The sequence below is a fragment of the Moschus berezovskii genome, chromosome 21 (assembly GCF_049115385.1).
Source record: "Moschus berezovskii isolate FMDL1 chromosome 21, NW_MosBer_1.0, whole genome shotgun sequence".
In the NCBI taxonomy this organism is placed as follows: domain Eukaryota; kingdom Metazoa; phylum Chordata; class Mammalia; order Artiodactyla; family Moschidae; genus Moschus; species Moschus berezovskii.
In genome coordinates, this window is record NC_142480.1 from 22,175,367 (window position 1) to 22,199,583 (window position 24,217).

The window sequence follows — 24,217 nt, forward strand, 5'->3', positions numbered from 1 at the left end:
TAAAGGCAAAAGGATGAAGGATAATAAAACGTGAAAATACTAAGATAAAACAGAACTGATTATATTAACATCAGACAAGGCAGACTTCAAAACAAGAAGTATTAGAAAGAAAAACAGGATCACTGCATCATAAAAAAAGAGAATCAAATCCCTCAGAAAACTTAATAGTATGCACTGATGACAAAGCTTCAAAGGGCATAAAACAAAAACTAAAAGAACTAAAAACAGAAATGAAAAAAACAAACTATTACAGTTAGAAATTTCAAAGACTATGTGGCTCCCGAGACTACATTTTTTTAAATTTAATAACTAAACAGTTAATTTGAAATACGAACAACTACAAAAAATCCTTCACAACCTTTTAAGTTTATAAAGACATCATTAAAATACAAAAACATGACAACGACAAACATCAGATTCAGGATACCATTCACATCTGAGGTGGAAGAGAATTACTGGAAAGAGATACAAAAGGGGGTGCTTACTGTACTTGCAATTTTCTATTTATTTAAACAAGCTGAAGTAAACGTGGTAAAATAAATTTTGAAAAATTTGAGTGTTAAGTATTTATTCTACAATTACAATATTTCCTGATTAAAAAAATAAATCTCTCAACATATTTAATGTAGGTAGCATGAAAATGTCAAAGATGGATAAAAACACCTTACTAAAGAAACTTACAGCTTGCATCACTTGTAAACATAAATGCAAAAATCCCAATTAAAACATCTGCAAATCAAATTAATCAGCATATTTAGAAACAAGGCATCTTGGCAAAGGATATCTGTACATCAATATTCATAGTAACACTATTCACAATCACCAAAAAGTAGAAATAAGTTGAATGTCTATAAATAGAATGGAATACTATTTAGCCAAAAAAAGAAGCGACATACTAACATATGTCACAACATAAATGAACCTCAAAACTATTATGCTAATTGAAAGACACCAGACACAAAAGGTCATATATTTCATGATTCCATTTATCTGAAACATCCAGAAGAGGTAAATCCACTGAGACAGAAAACCAACTTGTGGCTGCAGGGGCTGGAGGGAGGGCAATTGATGGGTAGTGACTGCTTAATGTATGTGGTATATATCCTTTGGGGATAATGAAATCATTTTGGAACCAGATGTGGATGACAGTTACTCAACATTGTAAATGTACTAGATGCCACTGAACTGTACACTTCCAGATGGTTTATTTTATGTGAATTTCACCTCAATGTAAAAAAAAAGAAGGGATTGGCTTTGATGAGCACTTGAAAATATTCCCTGCTTCTTTGACACTTCCTAATATAGCAATAAAATTTATACTTGATAGTTCTAAGACAATGTCCAATGACAAAAGAACTTCTTTTGTCTGTATTGTAGTAAATTCATAGAAATAAAAATCACATTTGACATTTTTAAGACATGTAATATAAAAATAATGATTTATTAATATCAATTTTGTTAGTGTTAGATCTAAATTTCAGTAACATAAACTGATGTGGAGATAACAGATAAGAGTAGTATCACGGGAGCCTCAAGTGACAATCCCATGGGAAGGCCCTGTGATAAGCTGGTTGAGCACACATGCTTTGAAATCAAGAGTTGCTTCAAGTCTTAACTCAAACACCTTAGGGTAGACTTGAATGAGTTATTTAAACCTCCAGGCCTTGGTTTTGTAAAATGGAGATAATAATAGTGCATACCTCTTATGTTTATACTTAGGAATAAATTAAATAATACTTGAAAACAAAAAATATCATACATATAATAATACCTATTACTGTTAACATTGAAATAAAAAACAAAATAAATTCCAGATGTGAAATAAACATAAAATTATAAGAAATAATTTAACTGAATTACTGAGCATTGAAGAGGACATAACTATATGGCTAGAAACCCTAAAAGAATCTATTGCAAAAGTATTAGAAATAATATTATTTAGACATAAAATCAATTCACAAAAATAAATTTAGAAAATGAGAGAAGGAAGAAAACCACAAAGAGCAACAAAAATATAAACTACCAAAACAGTGCCTTAACAAATGTGAGGAAAACTAAAAAACAGATATAAAAATTGCCTTGAATCAGAAATTTTGAATGTAGGCCTGAAAAGAAAAGCAAAGATAATTTTTTAAAGAAATACAATTAGTATTCTGCCTAAGTATTTATTTGTTGCTCAGTCACATCCGACTCTTGGTGACCCCACAGACTGTACTCCGCCAGGCGCCTCTATCCATGGGATTTTTCAGGCAAGAATACTGGAGTGGGTTGCCATTTCCTTCTCCAGGGGATCTTCCCCACCCAGGGATCGAACTTGGGTTTCCAGCACTGAGGTGGATTCTTTACCAACTGAACCATCGGGGAAGTCCCTTTTACCTAAGCCAGTATTAATTCCATTTTGTCTCTCCAACTGAGTCAGAAACTAAAACAACTAGCATTGTTCTTCATTTCACACAAGGTCTGGCACAGTGTGGAACAAACGCTTTAAAACTTGAGAACTTACAAAGCTGTGAGCAGTCCAGTTTCACAATCCTAGATACATTTTTCATGTGTTTCTCAGAGCAGTTTCTACCTGTGGTGTCAAACTTAGAACCCAAAATGTCAGAACTGGAAGGAACCTGATAGATGAATAAAGTCTGAAGGAAGCCCACAAGTCACAGACAACTGAAACCAGAGCTCTGTGCCCCAAAGTGTGCCAGGTAGTATTCAAAACAGAGACTGTGGTCTTTTTCCTAACCTGCTTCCAGCAGATAAACCAGCAACAGAAGCAGTAGTGTTCCGCTGGCCTAACTGTTAGGCAGGCCCAGTAGTTTCTCAGTCATCTTTAAAAAGTGATGGGAAGAGCAACTTCCCCCTACCCTTCCTCACACAATCCAGCTCTCCCCAAATGATGGTGGCCGCTAAGATAGAGGCTGAAAGTGTGTTTCTCCCACATATCCATCTATGGTTTCATCAGCACTTATTCAAGGTGCACTGCCTTTAAATAAATTATTATGAAGTTAAAGTTTCAGAAAGAAGGAAAAAAAGACATTTTTATGGCCCTAAGCAAATACCTGTCCACACAGGTTATTTTCTTGAGAAACTGCCTTGATTTGCATTGACTTTCTCTTGCTTCCTGCAGGCAAAACCCTGCTGGCATTGGCCTGCAGAATCCTGCTCAAAGGCACAAGAATGTGCCAGAGCTGCTTTGCACTCGTTCTTAACCACAGTTGACTTTTTTTTTTTAAATTAAACAGTTTATGGGATTGTGTTCCAGATGGCTGACCCCTGTATTCAGTAAACTGTCACTTCTAAAATATATGATTTAAAAAAAAAACAGAACCTGAATGGCAGCCATATAAATATCAAAAACATCCGTAGTACCATACACAAATCTTATTACAAACAGACTCCGATAGCCCATGTCCAAGATGGTCCCCAGTGATTTCCATCTGCTGGTAATCATGCCCTTGAGTAGTCTTCCACCTCAGTGAATATGGAGGACTTGTATCATTAATAAGCTACAGTGGAAATGACAGTATGTGGCTACATCATAAAAGATACTGCAAGTCCAACCTTGTTCTATCTTAGAATACTAGCTCTAGGGGAAGCCAGATGCCATGCCACGAGGACACTCAAGCAGTCCTATGGTGAGGTCCACACGGTAAGGAATTGAGGTCTCCTGGCAACAGCCCGCACCAAACTGCCAGTCTTGTGTCTGAGGCATCCTGGAGCCAGATTCTTTAGTCCCCAACAGTCAAGTCTTCAAATGGCAGCCCCCAACAAGGTCTTGGGGCTTCCCAGGTGGCACAAGTGGTAAAGAACATGCCTGCCAATGCAGGAGACATAAGAGATGCAGGTTCAATCCCTGGTTCAGGAAGATCCCCTGGAGGAGGGTATAGCAACCCACTCCAGTATTCTTGCCTGGAGAATCCCATGGACAGAGAAGCCTGGTGGCTTACAGTCCATAGGGTCACAAAGAATCGGACACAACTGAAGTGACTTAGCGTGCAGGCGTGCACGCACACACACGCACACACACACACAGAGTAAGATCTTGACCACAATCCCATGACCTCCAGTCAGAGTCATCTAACTAAGCTGCTCCTGACCCACAGAAACTATGTGAAACAATACATATTCATTGTTTTAAACTGCTAAATTTTGAGGTGATTTGTTACAAAGAAATAACTTTAAAAGGCACTAAAGGTTAATTTCTAACTCTTCAGATATTTCATGGTTCCTAGAGAATCCAACAGAGAAGGCAATGGCAAGCCACTCCAGTACTCTTGCCTAGAAAATCCCATGGATGGAGGAGCCTGGTAGGCTGCAGTCGGACGCGACTGAGTGACCTCACTTTCACTTTTCACCTTCATGCATTGGAGAAGGAAATGGCAACCCACTCCAGTGTTCTTGCCTGGAGAATCCCAGGGACGAGGGAGCCTGGTGGGCTGCTGTTTATGGGGTCGCACAGAGTCAGACACGACTGAAGCGACTTAGTAGCAGCAGCAGCAGCAGCAGAGAACCCAAGACTTCAAGAGCTCAAAGCAATTACCTTTCTTTATTTAGGTAAAAATATGTTTTCTTTCCTATTACCTATAATTACATAATTTTTCTTAGCTCTTTTAAAAGATATATATTGCTTAAGAAAGTCCAATAAAAAGGTAAGTATTTTGTGCTAGGTCTTTACAAAAAGTATGTGCATTAGCAATATATACTGGGTGATACTTAATACGCCTTTCTTTGTCCCACATAATTATCCTGTACATCACGAAATATTATCATCTGACATTTCATTACCTGTGTCGGGAACTTTAAAAGACACATGCGAAGCACCATTGCTATAGTATTTGAAAACTACAGAGAGCTTACTTGAAGCAAGATACACCACGAACGTGGTTCTTTGCCCTATTACTAGGCAAAGCCAAGGAAGGAAATTCTGTAAGTCCCCTGAGAAACATAAATCTATAAGTAATATCCAAATTGTTTTCATTTTAGGCAATGTATACATCTTCCTTAGTTCAGATGAAGAATGACTAATATCACCCATAAAGGAGAATCAATATCCAACTTCTGTTCTATATTCCCCATACCAAATTCAAACTCCTCCAAACTTTTCTCACATGGATTAGGAGTGGAAATGATTCAGCAGAGTCCATAAGTATATTCTTAAAGCCTTCTAATATCACATATGATTTAATAACAAATTCTTCAATAATAAAATTCAGGTCTCCAAGTGTAAGCATACTTTTATTTACAACATTTGACAAATATGTATTTATAGTTAACTCTTAAGTCTGAGGAACTATGTGGAGTGAAGTAAGGGATAAAAAGACAAAATATAAATAATCTTGCCTCCAGGTCATTTAGGATTCATTTGATCCATCCTACTAAAAACAGAAAGACAAGTAAGACTTGATTCCAATCACTTAGGTATTCACAGCCTAGACAGACAAATGTATTGGTATGTATGTAAACAACAATAATACATGCCATAACAGAGGTAGAAAGTAAATCTGTACCATGGAGTGAGGGCAAGGAGGTGACAAATTAAATGTTTTTAGAATAGAAGGCAGTGTTTCCTTAAAACAGGCATGACAGAAAGGTAGGATCTAAATGTGTCTGGGGAATACAAAGGGCATTTCGTGTGGAAAAATACTCTTTGGGCAGATTTTTAGGTCCTTTCTCTTCCCCAAGGGGCAGGCATACATACGTCACTTACTAAAGATAAACAGGGTGAGGATAGAGGATGTATTCACACTGGCTCCTTCACTTCCTGTCCCCCATGTCTATTTTCAAGGGATAGGAATAAGTCTTTTGGCTGTGTGCTCACCTGATTCTCTAAAATGGCTTTCCTGACAGCCAGATTTCAATTCAAAAGTGAAATCATTCTATTCATCTGGTTTATATGAAGTTGTTAGAACTTGTACCATATTAGCTACATTCTTACTTTCCGTCCTCCCACTTTCCAAATTTTAGGAGCAAGGAAGTTCATCTGTTGGGGAAAGCAAAAAGCTTACTCAAGTCATCAAGTGATTCAATCAACATTCGCAGTCAGAAGCATCAAAAACAGGCTCTTGTCATATAAAAGGCACTGGAAGATGGGCAAGACTCACAGAATCAGTGGGAGAAAAGACCAAAGGAGTCACAGGATCAAGAAGCAAGAAGTATCATAATAATGTTTTAGCAAGAATAGACGTGCCAGGCTTCCTCATGACACAATGGCTCAGAATGAACCTTTACCACTTGTGCCACTACTTGGCACAAGTAATGATGGGCCAATTCCAAGTCCAGAGCTCAAGAGGTCCTGCATTTTACTCTCCTGAGCTTCTGCTGTCACTGTGAGAAAGGCACGCCAGGTCAAACCAATGGGTTCGGGGTGAAAACATGCATGGATGAGGCTGCTCTACATGTTAGTCCCAAAAGGGAAACCCAGGGGCAGAGCTGCTCCAGTAAAAGCCTCAAGTTGACCCACTGATACATGAACAACTGGACTCACAGACCCATATGCAAGTTCAGCTTAGATCAAATAACTCCAGCCAAGAGATGTGAGAGCTATAATAAAACTGTTCCTAGATTCAGACAGCTGCTGTTACACAGCATTAGCTGACTGATATATCTGGTGATTGACATTAGATTTTAAGAGAAAAGTATGAAGCTAATAAGGTTAAATCATGAACCACCCTCTAGGTTATCTACATTTTGGAGTTGGACTCTATCCTGTGATCAGTAGGAGTCCAGCCAAATTTTTGTGAGAAATAACATAATAACAAGTGGCTGGTAAATAAACTTCAGTGAAGGTAAGAACTGGCAGTTGGTCCTGAAGATGTTGAAAGGATTCACGTGAAAGCTGATGAGGGCCTAACTTAAGACACAATCAGTGGAAATAAGATTTAAAAGAGCCTTTTGGCTCTCTGAGCGGCACCATGGCGGTCGGCAAGAACAAGCGGCTTACGAAAGGAGGCAAAAAGGGAGCCAAGAAGAAAGTGGTTGACCCATTTTCTAAAAAAGACTGGTATGATGTGAAAGCACCAGCTATGTTCAATATAAGGAATATTGGGAAAACATTGGTCATGAGAACGCAAGGAACCAAAATCGCGTCTGATGGCCTCAAAGGTCGTGTTTTTGAAGTGAGTCTTGCTGATCTGCAGAATGATAAAGTAGCATTTAGAAAATTCAAGCTAATTACTGAGGATGTTCAGGGCAAAAACTGCCTGACTAATTTTCATGGTATGGATCTTACCCGTGACAAAATGTGCTCCATGGTCAAAAAATGGCAGACCATGATTGAAGCTCATGTTGATGTCAAGACTACCGATGGTTACTTGCTTCGTCTGTTCTGTGTGGGTTTTACTAAAAAATGCAACAATCAGATTCGGAAGACTTCTTATGCCCAGCACCAGCAGGTGCGCCAGATTCGCAAGAAGATGATGGAAATCATGACCCGAGAGGTGCAGACAGATGACTTGAAAGAGGTGGTCAATAAATTGATTCCAGATAGCATTGGAAAAGACATAGAAAAGGCTTGCCAATCTATTTATCCACTCCATGATGTCTTCGTTAGAAAAGTAAAAATGCTGAAGAAGCCCAAATTTGAATTGGGAAAACTCATGGAGCTACATGGTGAAGGTAGTAGTTCTGGAAAAGCTACTGGGGATGAGACAGGTGCTAAAGTTGAACGAGCTGATGGATACGAGCCACCAGTCCAAGAATCAGTTTAAAATGCAGACTGTTAATGGTGACAAATAAAAGATCTTATTTGTGGTAAAAAAAAAAAAAAGATTTAAAAGAATATTCTCTTTAAATTCTCATTCTTGGGACTCTCCTGGTGGTCCAGTGGTTAAGAATCTGTCTTCCAAAGAAGGGGATGCAGATTCAATCCCTGGTTGGGAAACTAAGATCCCACATGCTGCAGGGTAACTAAACCCAACTAGAGAGGCCACATGTTACAACTACGGAGCCCACACACTCTATAGAGTCCATGCTCTGCAACAGAGAAACCCAAGTGCTGCAACTAGAGAAGCCCCCGAGTGCCCCAGCTAGAGATGGCCGGTGTGCCACAATGAAGACCCAACAACAAAATCTGAAGAAAAAAAAAATCTCATTCTCCATTCTTTAAGGATATCCTCACAGATCAAAGGAAAATATTAATAAAAAATAACCCTCAAGTTTTTGAAATGGGAGTTGGTGATGGACAGGGAGGCCTGGCGTGCTGTGATTCATGGGGTCGCGGAGAGTCGGACACGACTGAGCGACTGAACTGAACTGAACTTGAGTCTAAATGGAATTCAGATATGTTTAGACATGCCTGGCAAAGTCTTATGAACAGACTTCCCAAAATCTCATCTGCATGAATATGGAGTCACTTGCGGGAAAAAATAAAAAACCCGGAGAATGAAAAAGCTAGGCATGATCAGCAGCATCCCACAAGAAAGCCTTTGTCTTCTGAGAGGAGTGACACTTCTGTCTCTCAAATCTGTCTCCTGGTTCAATCCAACAGAACTCATGTCTGATTCATAGTAGGTATATGATTGGGGAGAATGGGTGTTATAAGTAAAGAGTAAAAAAATTAATTAACACATCTTTCTAAGGGATGAAAAAGAGTCCTTCTCCCCAACCTAATCCCCCTGCTCTAACCAGGGCTAACATGTCCCGTGGACTCAACAGATACAGTGCCCAGGGCCTGTGATATTTTGAAGACCTACAAAAACGTTTTCATTTTAGTTTCTTTTACAATCAGATGAAAATGATAAATATAAGAATGAACATGTAATAATGAATCCAGCCTGAAATCTATTTCTTTTTTATACCAACAGAGTCAAATAATGTAATCTTCAAATATTTTCTACAATACAAGGGACTGCAAAGGCAAAAGTGCCTTGGGCCCACAAAAGTCATAAATGCAGTGCTGGGGCCAGCACAGTATAACTTGAGAGCTCTGAGAGCCCTGAGCTGCGGTGGACACCGCCAGGATGGGAGCTGGGTAAATGGCCCCCTCCACCTACTCCCTCAGAAGACATGAGCTGAAAATGACAAGGCTGGAGGCAGAGAGGGGTTTTAGCAGATTGAGATCAAATGAGTTTGGGGGTATCTTTCTTTATTTCCTCTCCTTTCTCTCCTAAGGGAGCCTCTGCCCAGATAAGGCATCCCACAGGCCATATGACAAGACAGCAACTGCCCGAGAGAAGCAGGAAAACTGCTAGGCATGGTGACAGGCACTGGAGAATTTAGACAGGTGGTAATAAACTTTAGATCAGCTTTCAACTTTTTAAAAAGCAGGATCTTGGGCTTCCCTGGTAGCTCAGCAGTAAAGAATCCTTCTGCCACTGCAGGAGACATGGGTTCAATCCCTGATCCGGGAAGATCCCACATGCCGTGGAGCAACTAAGCCCATGCACCACAACCACTGAGCCAATGCTCCAGAGCCTGGGAGCCTCACGTGCTGCAACTACTGAAGCCCACACGCCCTGGAGCCTGTGCTCCACAGCAAGAGAAACCGCTGCAGTGAGAAGACCCATTAACGAAGACCCAGCACAGCCAAAAATTGAAAAAAGAAAAAAAAAAAAAAAGGATCTCTTTTTGTCAAATAAATTCATGCTTGAAGGTCCAGCAAAAAAGTAGATCAAAAGGGAATGCCGGGGGCTTCCCTGGTGGCTCAGTGGTAGAGAATCCACCTAGCAATACAGAAGACATGAGTTTGATCCCTGGTCTGGGAAGATTCCACATGCTATGGAGCAACTAAGTCTGTATGTTGCAACTACTGAGCTGTGCTCTAAAGCCTGGGAACCACAATTACGGAGCCCTTGTGCCACAGCTACTGAAGCCCGAGCACCCTAGAGCCCGTGCTCAGCAACAAGAGAAGCCATCGCAACGAGAAGCCTACATACCACAATCAGAGAGTAGCCCTCACTTGTCACAACTAGAGAAAGCCTGTGTGCCGCAACGAAAACCCAGCATGGCCAAAGAATAATAAAAGTATAAGCAAAAATAATAAAAGCATTCTTTAAAAAGGGAATGTTGGGACTTCCCTGGTAGTCCAGTGGTTAAGAACCCACCTGTCAGTGCAGGGGAACAGGTTCGATTCCTGGTCCTGGAAGATTCCACATGCCATGGGGCAACTAAACCCGTGTGCCACAACTACTGGAGCCCTAGAGTCCGTGCTCAGCATGGCTCAACTAGAGAAAGCCTGTGCCAAGCAACAAAGACCCAGTACAGTCAAAAATAAATAAAGTAAAAAATAAAGGGGGGGGGAGTGTTGTACCTGGGTAAGGACTGATGGAGAGTGCTGGGGGGCCAAGGCCCTCTCCACTCATTCCTCCTGCCCACCTCCATGTGATCCCAAGACTCTCTGGTATGCTAGAAATCACTGATCTTGGCTAAGCAGAAATATAATATAGATGGGCTAATCGAAAAACAGATTTAAATTTATAACTCGTTTCATTTGTAAACTGCTTTGTAATTACATATTCATTTGGCTCCAACAGATTTAACTATATATGTTGGGAATAGAAGCAGAAAAGAATCGTCTATTTAAATAAAGGCTCTTGCATGTGCTTAAGATGACAAGCTTGACTCAGCTGCTGCCTCAGTTCCCGATGCAGCCTGAGTATGAACATCTCACCTAAGGACTGTGATTTCAGTTTTAAGTAGATGTATAGCCCCAAAACATTAACCAGCCATGTCATTTTGGGCTCAGCCTAGCTCTCCTGGGCTTACTTGGAGATTGTGTAGCTGTCTTGTGGTGTGTGATATGTACTTAGTCGTTCAGTCATGTCTGACTCTTCTTGACTCCATGGACTCTAGCTCTCCAGGATCCTCTGTCTATGGAATTTTCCAGGCAAGAATACTGGGGTGGATTGTCATTTCCTTCTCCAGGGGATCTTCCCAACCCAAGGATCTAACCTGCATCTCTTTTATCTCCTGAATTTGCAGGCAGATTTTTTACCACTGCACCACCTGGGAAGCCTGTGTAGCTGTCTTATCTGTCCCCTTGTCCTTTAAGATGCTCAGGGACAGTTAGGACTGTTCATCATTTTCAATTTAAGTGATGATTTGGGAACCTGACTCCCCACAGAATAAATCTCTGCATTAAATTTCATAATGGAAATTCTGTGACTTTTCAAACAGTAAATGGTATAACAAATGACACTGTTTTCTCAAAATTTTATCTATGTTAATATCATGAACATCATGTCTGAAGCAACTGGCATAACTAACAAAGCAAAAAGGGTTCCACTTGATAACATGAATAAGAGAACTGATGATTAAGAGTAACCCTTGATTAACCAACTTCTAAGTCTCGGTAATTAATAAATTATATAAATATAATTTATATTTCAAAGAAAAATCAACTCTATGTCACCCAATGATTATAGTTTTGTAAGGCCAAGATCCAAATTTTAGAGTGGAAGCATAGATGTATTCTCAAAATATCATGAGTTTCCATAATCATTTACCTTCATATACATTTCTAAAGTGAAGGCAAAAGAAAGACTTTTTCAGATATCTTATTTATCCAGGACTTTTCTAAAAACAGAAAGCTAAGACTAGTCAAACCAAGAATACCCCCAACTGCAAGCCTTACCAAGTCACACTTTTAAGTAACAATGGCCAAGGCCCCCTCCATCTCTCTTTTGTTCAAAAGAGGAAAACCTGATCACATAAAATGACAGTCTTTCATAATATAATATAAATCAAGATTTGGCAAAAGATGGCCTACCAAATCTGGCCAGTCACCTGTTTTTGTTTGGTCCATGAGCTAAGAATGGTTTTTACATTTTTAAATGATTTTTAAAAGAAAAAGAAAAATAACATTTTGTGAAATTCAAATTTCAATGTCCATTAAAAAAATTCTAATCTCACTGATATTTTTGGAAATTCGTATTCTCTTCTTATAGAAGTACCTACACATTATTCTTGATTTCACCTCTTGGCCCACAAAGCTTAAACTATTTACTATCTACTATTTACTTTACAGAGAAGTTTGGTGACCCCTGATGTAAATGACTGATAACTAACAAGAAATCAACACTTTGTGGGGAAAAATGTATTTCTAAAGAGGACCAAAGGAATGAGTTTTCCACTCTGGAATTTCTGACAAAACAAATACTTTTAAGAGTTGGTATATATCAACAAAAGAAATCAAACTTATCTCCTTATGTAGAGTTACATGGCTTGAACTGATGTTATCACCTCACTACATACCATATTGTCTGTAAAACAAGATAAATTGGTATCTCCTCTCAAAATTACCTTCACTGGGAGTTTAAGTTAAAGAATTTAAGCAACCACTCTACTTTGACCTTCTGCTTTAAACTTTATTAATCAAAATATTTTTATAAAATTGATACCTGTGAAAAAATCTATACAATGATAAGCAATGTATGAAATAATTTTCAATTCATGAAGCACACCAATACAGGTATGCCTTGTTTTATTGCACTTTGCTTTATTGCACTTTTACAAACTGAAGGTTTGTGGCAACCCCACATCCAGCAAGTCTGTTGGTGTCATTTTTTCCAACAGCATTGGCTTACTTGGTGTCTCTGTGTCATATTTTGGTAATTCTTGCAATATTTCCATCTTTTTTCGTTATTATATTTGTTATGGTGATCTGTGAAATGGGATCTCTGATGTTACTATTACAAAAAGACCACAGCTCCCTGAAGCCTCAGATGAATTTTTGCATTAAAGTATTTTTTAATTAAGGTATGTACATTTTTCAGACACAATACCACTGCACACTTAATGGACTACATTACAGTGTAAACATAACTTTTATACACAATAGGAAACTCAAAAATTCGTGTGACTCATTTTATCGCAATGGTCTGGAATGAACCCACAATATCACTGAGGTATGACTGCAAATGTGTTATTTTTCTTTATAGATTGATTTTTTTTTTATAGAATGATTTTCTTCAAATCATTCATATTGGTATAGTTCCCCAACTACATTGGGTCCTTTCTTGGCTTAGTACCCTATTTACATTTGTCCCTCTGTCAGGAATTTTCTTTCTGAATACACTGTTTCAGGGATTCTCTCCAGGTAGCACAGGTAGATAAATAATGCATTCAGGAGGTTTGGGGGAGAAGGAGGTTTTTTTTGTTTTGTTTTTTGTTTTTCCTCTTTTTTTAATTGGAAAGTTTCCAAACCTTCTAAACCTTTTGAAAATGATTTTTTATTTAAGTGTCTCTCCTCCTTGAATGCTCACTCAGAATTCATTGCTCCCACAACACATTACTTGAACTTCTATTTTGTATTTATGCCATTCTATCTGATTAAAATGTGCTTTTAGAATCATCCATCTCTAGTTCTTTATAGATTTCAAGAACTTGGTTGTGTGGGACTTCCCTGGTGGTCCAGTGGCTAAGATTCCATGCTCCCAAAGCATGGGGCCTGGATTCAATCCCTGGTCAGGAACCTAGACCCCACATGCCACAACTAAGAGTTCTCATGCCATAACTAAAGATCATGCATGCAGCAACAAAGATTCAAGATTCTTCCTGTTGCAACTAAGACCCAACAAAGCCAAATAAACAAATATTTTTTAAAAAAGGAGAAGAAGCTAGTTGTTTTCCAGAGTGGCAATGTACAAATGCCAGAAAGGAGGAACCATCTGTGACATTTCTGCTCTCCCTCATCTCCGAAATCCAGCTCAATACCAAATCCTTAAGTTGCTGCCTAAATATTTCTGGAATTTCCACATTGGCCTCTTAGCTGTTATAACCTACAACCAACTTAACCACCTCCTACCAAAGCTATTTCATTTTCCCACTAGACAGGGTAATCCTCTTAAATCAAACTCATCCATGTTCACACATTAGCATCCTTGACTTTGTCTACCCACATCACAAGGGATCATAGCACCATGTGGCATGCAAAATTGTGTGGGAATTTGAAGCCTGTCCCTTCCATGAGATCCGAAGGGAATGATGTGTATATAGTACTCATTCAAAGACATTTCATGATTGAATTAATGCTGGGCAACACCTCATTCTTTGTGTTCTTGATGCTGCCAACTACTTTAAAGGAGTCCATTTTGGAAGTTCCACACTTAAATCCATAATTTTTGGAATATCTTTGGAACTGCATTCAGAGACAATTTGCTTTCTCCAAAAGAAAAACTGTCTTCCTTTTTCATTGCTATACCTGGATTTTTGACCCAAAAAGGCTTTACTCCAAAAGTGTTCACCCATTGTATTTGAAAGACATTGCTTTAAATGACATTTGCTTGTTTCCAAAATATCTAACCCACATCCAAAAGCTAGATATTTAACAAGAGATAGGCAAAAGAATATACCACGAAAGCTAAGAATTACTTGGCACTTACGGTGGTCCAAGCATCAGTGAACACTTGACAAACATCCAACAAATCCATGTGATAATGACTATTATCATTCCAACTTATTGGAATTATTATTCTATTTCCAAAAGAAAATAACAACAAATTGAAATTAAGAGCCATGCTTAAGACTTTGTGGAAGGGACTGCCCTGGTGATCCAGTTAAGAATCCACCTGCCAATGCAGGGAACAAGGGTTCGATCTCTAGACCGGAATAACATGTCGCGGAGCCTGCGCTATAAAGCCCTTGAGCCACAGCTACTGAGCCCACGTGCCACAACTACTGAAGCCTGCGCACTCAGAACCTGTGCTCCACAGCAAAAGGAGCCACCGCAATGAGAAGCCTTTGCACCATAATGAAGAGTAGCCCCTGCTCGCCACAACTAGAGAAAGCCTTCACAGGCAATAAAGACCCAGAGTAGCCAAAAACAAATACATAAAATATTTTTTTTTGGTTTTAACTATTGTCTTTATTTATAAAATGATGATCATGATATACATCACCTAAGGTTATTATCATATTTAAATGCATATGACATGTGTGGGCACTTTGAATATTAAATACCATGTAAATGGAATATACATTGATAATCATAATGAATTTTGAGCAACCAGCACATTGAATTCTAGGACTACATAAAATTTTTAATTAAAAAAAAATAAAGACTTTGCAGGAAAGTCCCTTATGAATACCCACAAATAAAATATTGAGTGATGACAGATACTAGGTAGTTGTATTATCAGATTAATGTTTATCTGTACATTTTCTGGGAATCTACAGTCATTTTATTATCTTTTGTTGATACCTATTCAAAGTATTTTGGGCCCCTGCATGATGCTGAGTCATGCTGAATAAGACTGGGAGGAGCTGTTAGAAAAATAAAAATCTAGAACAGGGATATGATATGCCTATATTATAGATACAGCCAAAAGTTCAAAGAAAAAGACCGTTAGTTCAAATTGACACAAAGGTAGTTCTCGGAACAAAAACAGTAATCCTGGTTGAGGGTTCATACTCTAAAAATTCAAGATATCATAATTCATATTAATCACATGGTAGCAAAGAAGTAGTATATTAATAGAAATTAAAACACAAAGTTTTATTTTTAAACTGCTGGAAATAGCCTAAAATGCAGAAAGTTAAATGGAAACTAGAGGAATTATTTGCGAAACTATGAGAAACTATCCACTTTATACATAAGAGTTTTTTTTTCCTTCTTTAGTCTTTGCTTTTCTGGGTACCACTCAGTTTCTCTATTTAGATAAAAATTTTGTCAAATTGTTTCATTATAAATATTCATCTTTAAGGACTTCCCAGGTGGCTCAGATGGTAAAGAATCTGCCTGAAATGCAGGAGACCTGGGTTCAATCCCTGGGTCAGGATCCTCTGGAGAAGGAAATGGCAACCCACTCCAGTATTCTTGCCTGGGAAATCCCATGAACAGAGAAGCCTGGCAGGCTACAGTCCATGGGGTCACAAACAGACCTGACTGAACAACTAACATTCATCTTTACGATATCAAAATTCAAGGGTGGCATTGGCCATGATTCTTCTTTTTCCAGTCTTATGTCAAAATCTCCAAGCCCACTACACTAGACATGCAAGTGATTTAAATAACTGGGGGTGAGGCCAGGGGTGAGGGTGGGGAGTGGTGAAGGGTGTAAGTGACACATCCAAAGAGCAGCCAAAATAACTTACTCAGAGTTTCCAAACCCATCCACAGCATAATGAAATCACAAACTTAATATAAATTTAGAAATTATTTAAGGAACAAGCTGATAAATGGAAAAGCATAATCTCCAGACTAGCATCAGTAGATTATCAGTTCAGTTCAGTCACTCAGTCGTGTCCGACTCTTTGCAACCCCATGAATCACAGCACCCAGGCCTCCCTGTCCTCACCAACTCCCGAGTTCACTCAAACTCATATGCATTGAGTTGGTGATGCCATCCAGCCATCTCATCCGCTGTTGTCCCCTTCTCCTCCTGCCCCCAATCCCTCCCAGCATCAGGGTCTTTTCCAATAAGTCAACTCTTCACATGATGTGGCCAAAGTATAATCAATTATAAAATCTAGAAAACAAAAATTTTTAATAACTCAAATACCTGACTTACTCATATTTTTCAGAGTGCTATTATTTAAACTAATTTAAATTTTATCCAAGTACCCACTATATATTTTTGCTTAAATTTAAGAGACTAGACAAACCAAGAGAAAAATTACTCATCCCTGAACTGCTTTATTCTCTAATGATTCTGTCAGTTCCAACTTCCAAATATTTTCTTAAAGTTATGCTTTTACTATCTTTTCAATTTAAAAAAAAGCGTTTCTAAAATACAATCATATAAAAATCTATCAGTAGTAGCAGCAGTCCTCAGGTGTGATTCCTGCGACCTTCCAGAAATTCACAGCAGCCAGCCTACCCTGTACCACAACCAACTCCCGGAGTTATCAAAATGTACAAATCGGTGATCCATCAACCATCTTTTTCTTCAATGTACCCCTTCTGCCAGTCCCCCAACCTTTCCCAGCATCAGAGTCTTTTCCAGTGAGTCAACTCGTCTCATGAGGTGGCCAAAGTACTGGAGTTTCAGCTTTAGCATCAGTCCCTCCAATGAACATCCAGGATTGATCTCCTTTAGAATGGACTGGTTGGATCTCCTTGCAGTATATAGGAGGTAGCAAAAGCAGTCCTCAGAGGGAAGTTCATAGCAATAAAGACTTCTTCAAACAAGAAAAATTCAAATTTCAAATAGCAACCTAACCTCTACCATCTAAAAGAGCTAGAAAAAGAACAACAACAACAAAAAAAAAAAATCTCAAGTCAGCAGAAAGAAGGAAATAATAAGGATCAGAGAGGAAATGAATAAAATAGAGATAGAAAAATCAATAAAACCAAAATCTTGTTTTTTTTAAATGGTAAACAAAACCAACAAACCTCTGGCCAGGCTCACCAAGAAGAAAAGAGAGAGTATCCAAATAAGCAAAATAAGAAATTTGAGAGAAATAACATTCAATACCACGGAAATACAAAAAAAAAAAAAAGAATTATAAGAGAATACTATGAACAACTAAGTGTCAACAAACTGCACAACCTAGAAGTGGACAAATTTCTAAAAATAAATAGCCCACCAAAACTGAATCAAGAAGAAATATATAATTTGAACATAGCAATTATTAGAACTGAAATCAAAAATCTAATTTAAAAAACAATTCTCTAAAAACAACAATCCAGGACTGGATGACTTCAGAGGAGAATTCTACCAAACATTAAGGAAGAACATATACCAATTCTCAAACTCTTCTAAAAGACTGAAGAGGAAGGGACTCTCCCAAAGTTATTCCAGGAAGCCACCGTCACCCTGATACCAAAACCAGACAAAGACACCATCAAAAAAGAAAATTACAGGCTGATATTTTTGATGAATATACATGCAAAAGTTCTCAACAAAACATTAGCAAATAGAATCCAACAACACATTAAAAAAAGATCATACACCACAATCAAGTTGGATTCATTCCAAGCTCACAAGCATGGCTCAACATACGCAAATTAATCAATGTGACACACCACATCAACAAAAGAAAAGACAAAAACTACATGAGTATCTCAATAGATGCAGAAAAAGAATCTGATGGAATTCAACATCCATTCAAGAAAAAAAGAAGTCTTATCAAAGTGGGTATAGAGGGAAGATATCTCAACCTAATACAAGTCATTTATGACAAACCCACGGCCAACGTAATACTCAACAGTGAAAAGCTAAAAGTCTTCGTGCTAAAATCTGGAAAAAGACAAGGATATTAGTTCTCACCTCTACTATTCAACATAGTACCAGAAGTCCTAGCCACAGCTATCAGACAAGAAAGAAATAAAAGGTATCCAAATTGGAAGGGACAAAGTGAAACTGTCATTATATGCCAATGACATGACACCATAGGGAAAGAATCCTACAGACCACACAAAAACTAGCAGAACTGATAAATGAATACAGTAAGGTAGCAGGATACTGACAGACAGATATCTTTTGCATTTCTTTACAGTGACAAATGAAATATTAGAAAGTTAAAAAAAAAAACTTTTAAAATAGCATCCAATAAAAGTACTTCAGAATAAACTTGACCAAGGAGGTGAACGCTGATAAAGGAAACAGTGAAGATGATTCAAAGAAATAGAAGGATAGCCTGTGGCCTCAGACTAGAAGAAGTGAAAGTTAAAATGGCCATACCATCCCAAGCAATCTACACATTTAATGCAATCTCCATCAAATTACCCATGATATTTTTTCACGGAGCTAGAATAAGTAATCCTAAAATTGATATGAAATCATAAAAGATTCAGAATTGATCCTGAGGAAAAAGAACAAAGCTGGAAAAGAACCCTCCCAGACTTCAGACATCACTACAACACTACAGTAATCAAAACAGCACAGCACTGGCACAAAAACAGACATGGGGGTCAATGGAACAGAACAGAAAGCTCAGAAATAAATCCACAGACCTATAGTCAATTAAACTTTGATAAAGGAGGCAAGAATATACAATGGAGAAAAGATAAGCTCTTCAGCAAATGGTGTTGGGAAACCCAGTCAGACACACATAAACCAATGAAATTAGAATACACCCTCACACCATATACAAAAATAAACTCGAAATGGCTTAAAGACTTAAGTATAAGACCAAACATCATAAAACTCCTAGAATAAACATACTCAAAACATTTTCTGACATAAATTGTAGCAATGTTCTCCTAGGTTAGCCAGTCTCTGAAGGCACTAGAAATAAAAGCAAAAATAAACAAATGGGACCATATCAAACTTATAAGCTTTTGCACAGCAAAGGAAACCACAAACAAAATGAAAGGACAACCTACAGAAGGGGAGAAGATATTTGCAAACAATGCTACCAACAACAGATTAATTTCTAAAACATACAAACAGCTCATACAACTCAATAACAAAAAAAAAAAAAAAAAAACAAACCAAAAAATAGACAGAATACCTACAAAAGACATTTCTCCAAAGAAGATATACAGATGGCCAAAGGGCATAAAAGATGCTCATGTGCTAGTTATTAGAGAAATACAAATCAAAACCACAATAATGTACCACCTCATACCAGTCAGAATGGCCATTATCAAAAAGTCTACAAAAAATAAATGCTAGTGAAGGTGTGGAGAAAAGGAAACCATCCTACACTGTTGGTAAGAATGCAATTGGTACAGCCACTATGGAGAACAGTATGGAAGTCCCTTGAAAAACTAAAATTAGAGTTACCATATGATCCAGTAATCCCACTCCTGGGCATATATCCAGTTCAGTTCAGTCATGTTCAACTCTTTGCAACCCATAAACCCTGCAGCACGCCAGGCCTCCCTGTCCATCAGCAACTGCCAGGGCCTACCCAAACCCATGACGATTGAGTCGGTGATGCCATCCAACCATCTCATCCTCTGTCGTCCCCTTCTCCTCCTGCCCTCAATCTTTCCCAGCATCAGGGTCTTTTAAAAATGAGTCAGCTCTTCACATTAGGTGGCCAAAGTATTGGAGTTTCAGCTTCAACATCAGTCCTTTCAATTAACACCCAGGACTTATCTCCTTTAGAATGGACTGGTTGGATCTCCTTGCAGTCCAAGGGACTCTCAAGAGTCTTCCCCTAACACCACAGTTCAAAAGCATTAATTCTTCCGTGCTCAGCTTTCTTTACAGTACAACTCTCATATCCATACATGACTACTGGTAAAACCATAGCCTTGACTAGACAGATCTTTGTTGACAAAGTAATGTCTCTGCTTTTTAATATGCTATCTTGGTTGGTCATAACTTTCCTTCCAAGGAGAAAGTGTCTTTTAATTTCATGGCTGCAATCACCATCTGCACTGATTTTGGAGCCCAGAAAAATAAAATCAGCCATTGTTTCCACTGTTTCCCCATCTATTTGCCATGCAGTGATGGGGACTGGATACCATGATCTTATATCCAGGAAAAGGTCTAATTCAAAAGATACATGACCCCAGCAGCACTATTGACAATAGCCAAGATATGGAAGCAAGCTAAATGTCCATTGACAGATAAATGGATAATGAAAATTTGATGTGTGTGTGTGTGTGTGTTTTGTAAGAGAGAGAGAGAGGGAAATGGAATATTCAGTTCAGTTCAGTTCAGTCGCTCAGTCATGTCCGACTCTCTGCGACCCCATGAATCACAGCACACCACGGGCCCCCCTGTCCATCACCAACTCCCAGAGTTCACCCAAACTCATGTCCACAGAGTCGGTGATGCCATCCAGCCATCTCATTCTCTGTCATCCCCTTCTCCTCCCGCCCCCAACCTTTCCCAGCATCAGAGTCTTTTCCAGTGAGTCAACTCGTCGCATGAGGTGGCCAAAGTATTGCAGTTTCATCTTTAGCATCAGTCCCTCCAATGAACACCCAGGATTGATCTCCTCTAGAATGGACTGGTTGGATATCCTTGCAGTCCAAGGGACTCTCAAGAGTCTTCTCCAGAACCACAGTTCAAAAGCATCAATTCTTTGGCGATCAGCCTTCTTCATAGTCCAACTCTCACATCCATACATGACCACGGGAAAACCATAGCCTTGACTAGACGGACCTTTGTTGGCAAAGTAATGTCTCTGCTTTTTAATATGCTGTCTAGGTTGGTCATAACTTTCCTTCCAAGGAGTAAGCGTCTTTTAATTTCATGGCTGCAATCAGCATCTGCAGTGATTTTGGAGCCCAAAAAAATAAAATCTGACACTGTCTCCACTGTTTTTCCATCTATATTACTCAGACATAAAAAATAATGAAATAATGTCATTTGCAGCAACATGCATAAATCTATAGATTATCATATTAAGTAAGCCAGACAAAGAAAGATTATATTGCTTATATGTGGAATCTAAAAAAATGATAGAAATGAACTTATATACAAGATAGACATTGACCCACAGACGTAGAACACAAATTTAGGATTACCAAAAGGGAAAAGGTGAGAGAGATAAATTAGGAGTTTGGGATTAGCAGATACAAACTATTATGTATAAAGCAAATAAACAACAAGGTCCTATTGTATAGCACAGGGAATTATGTCCAATATCTTGTAATAAAGTGTGATAAGTCACTTCAGTCATGTCTGATTCTTTGTGACCCTATGTACTGTAGCCTGCCAGGCTTGTAATAAACTATAATGGAAAAGAATATAAAAAAAGAATATATATATACATATAACACTCACTTTGTTGTATACGAAACTAACATAACATTATAAATTAATGATATTTCAATTTTTAAAAAAGAGTAAAAAAACAATTATCTTAGACAAGTTTCAAATATAAGAAGGCACTGCTTTAAATAAACACTCGTCTAATTGGGAGCAAATATATTAAAGGAAGTTTACTTTGGACATGACTTAAAAGCCAATGAGAACCTCAAAATGTGTTTTATAAGACTGTTCTTTATTCTGGTGTCTTACTACTGTAACGTTTATAGTAACTTGCAAATATATAAATAAAGGCACACATTAAAAACAATACTAAACATTGATAAGCTGACATGAGAATATTTTGTAAATGTTTTTTATCAAAAATTCTCTGTGAAATGTAACCTCGCTTTACAAAAATGAAAGCCTAGAAGCAAAACAAGTCAAACTGTAACCTCGGAAGGATTTAGGAATTGGATGTGAGTGTGTGTGCTAATTCACTTCAGTCCTGTCAGGCTCTTTGTAACCCTATGAGCTACAGTCTGCCAGGTTCCTCTGTCCATGGGATTATCCAGGCAAGAATACTGGAGTGGGTTGCCATGCCCTCCTCCAGGCGATCTTCCTGACCCAGGGATCGAACCCACCACTCCTGCAGCTCCTGCAGTGCAGGCTGATTCTTCAACCACTGAGTCACTGGGGAAGCCCCAGGGACTAGAGGCAATAATCTCCAAAAGTGAGGGTGCAAGGGAAGACAGCCTCCCTAGAACTCCCCTTCATACAGCCAAATAACTATCTCTCCCACACCAGGGCAGAGGACAGAAAGGGTTAAGAATAAAATAAGCCAGCAGAATGAATCTATCAATACAAAAAAAAAAAAGAATTAAGAAAATTCTCCCAGAACAAAGAGGCAACAACAAGGAAGCAAATAGTAGAAAAAAATAAATGAAAATAAGAGAATCACTCCAGAGAACCAACATCCAAATAAGAGGAGTTCCAGAGAGGACTGAGAAAACAGATGTGAAGGCTTATAAGTAATAAAAGGAAATTTCCCAGAACTGAAGGATTTGGGTTATTAAAATGAAAGGGCTGCGAGGGCCCACCATAAACCAGTGGTAAAGGAACCACATCATGCCATTGTGAAACTGCAGGAAACCTGGAGCAAAAGGCTTTTGGAGAGAGGAGAAAAAGGTCACTAGAAGGGAACAGAAAGGAGAACATCACTGAAGCTCTGACCGGCAACCACAGATGTTAGAAGATGGAATAGCACTTCCAAATTTCTGAGTAAAGTAACTTTTGACCTAGAATTCTGTGACCAAACTGTTAAGTGAAGGTAAGATACAGAAACTTTCACAAGTGAGATTTAAAAAAAGTACCTCCTATGTATCCTTTCTTGGTAGTTAGTAAGTCAAGAAACCAGAAGCTATGGGGTTCAGTCACAGATGATGAAGGCAAATGCCAAGGCCACGAGTAAGTATAACAGTAGCCCAGAGAGCAATTAACCCAGATCTTACCAGGAAATCAACTCCAAAAAGTCTCAAAGAAAGAACATGAAAGATTACATGATGTATCAAAGAGCACAGCAAGAAACTAGTGATGCTTACACAAAACACTAAATAACTAGGGGAAGAAAGACAAACTCCACAATCATCAATTCTAGGAAAAGGGAGTTACTCAATAAAGAAAATGTTAGCTATGATATCTTCCTAAATAATACATTGCAAATATCAAAAATTATGATTATGTTGAGAAGATAGGAAAATGTACGTGCCATGGAGTGATGGTAAATGGTAGAAAAAGCACTAAATTATTATATTTCATAAAGAAAATCAACAGATGCTAATATAAAAAAATCAGAAAGAGCAGCATTAAAATATTATTTAGAAAAATAAAGATACATGTAAGATGAGTAGTTAAAAGGTTGAAGAATAATTTTCTATGGGGACTAGAAATGAGAGATATGGAACTGTTGTAATTACAAAAAAAAATCAAGTAGTACTATATAACTTTTTAAACTATATCTCCCTATTATTTTGACAAAAATTCAAATAAAACAATGATAATACTGACCTTCCCTGGTGGTCGAGTGGTAAACTCTGTGCTTCCACTGCAGGGGGCAAAGATTCAGTCCCTGGTTGGGGAACTAAGATCCCATATGTTGCAAAGTGTGGTAAAAAAAATAATACATTTGGGGACTTTTCCTCATGGTCCAGGGGCTAAGACTCCGAATTCCCAAGGCAGCAGGCCCAGGTTCAATTCCTGGTCAGGGAACTAGAGCCCACGTGCCACAACTAAAGATTCTGCATACTGCAACCAAGACCCGACACAGCCAAATAAGTAAATATGTTTTTAAAATAAATAAAGCAACTCTCAATTTGTAATGAAACATATACATTACCATATGTAAAATAGATAGCCAGTGGGAATTTGCTGTATGATGCAGAGAGCTCAATCTTGTGCTCTGTGACAACCTAGAGGGGTGGGGTGGGGTGGGAGGTGGGAGGGAGGTCCAAGAAAGAGGGGACATATGTATACCTGTGGTTGATCCACGTCGATGCAGGGGAAAAAAATCAACACAACATTGTAAAGCAGTTATCTTCCAATTAAAAATAAATTTAATAAATAAATAAAGCAATCCAAGAAACAACAACATTAAATCCATTTCTTCTTACAGCTTCACTCTCCCCCCAGGTCGT

At 38.3% G+C, this 24,217-nt stretch overlaps 1 protein-coding gene and 1 pseudogene across 1 annotated transcript in view; one reads left to right on the forward strand and one right to left on the reverse strand.

Annotated features, from left to right (window-relative positions):
* The window catches only part of TTC6 (tetratricopeptide repeat domain 6), a 221,746-nt gene that overhangs the window by 143,674 nt on the left and 53,855 nt on the right, over window positions 1-24,217 (reverse strand).
* LOC129550536 (small ribosomal subunit protein eS1 pseudogene) lies at window positions 6,906-7,759 on the forward strand (annotated as a pseudogene).